The sequence below is a fragment of the Penaeus monodon genome, chromosome 32 (genome assembly GCF_015228065.2).
Source record: "Penaeus monodon isolate SGIC_2016 chromosome 32, NSTDA_Pmon_1, whole genome shotgun sequence".
NCBI lineage: Eukaryota > Metazoa > Arthropoda > Malacostraca > Decapoda > Penaeidae > Penaeus > Penaeus monodon.
The window spans coordinates 32,329,970-32,330,440 of NC_051417.1; positions in this window are offsets into that span (position 1 = coordinate 32,329,970).

Consider the following 471-nt stretch of genomic DNA (forward strand, 5'->3'; position numbering starts at 1 on the left):
GTAAGTTAGAAGCTAATTAAACTCCCAGCAAACCGAAAGCACGTCGAACAGATGGCGTTGTTTTCAAAAAAGCATTTACTGAAGTCGCTTGCTTGAAGTTCGAGAGTCTCCCAAGTTCTCCTCCGCAAAGTTTGTATTTCTCTTTTTGTTTTCTCTATGAGACTTGTGAAGCTGTGAAGTATATCTAAGTTCGTGAGAGACTTGTGATGTGTATCTTGACTTCATTACCCGATTCTTAAGTCTTAAACCGCATTTTAGCATCATATCAACGACTGACTGACTGCGTTCTCCCGTGTCGGACTGTAAAATCTAACCCACCGCCAGAATGATAGAAAAGACTAAACCCACGTAACTTGTGTGGAATAACACAGTACACCTCACAGAAAAGTACAATGTAAACCCACGTAACAGTAGACCCCACACACACTCACACAAACGTAAAGAAAAAGTGTAAACCCATAGACCTCACAG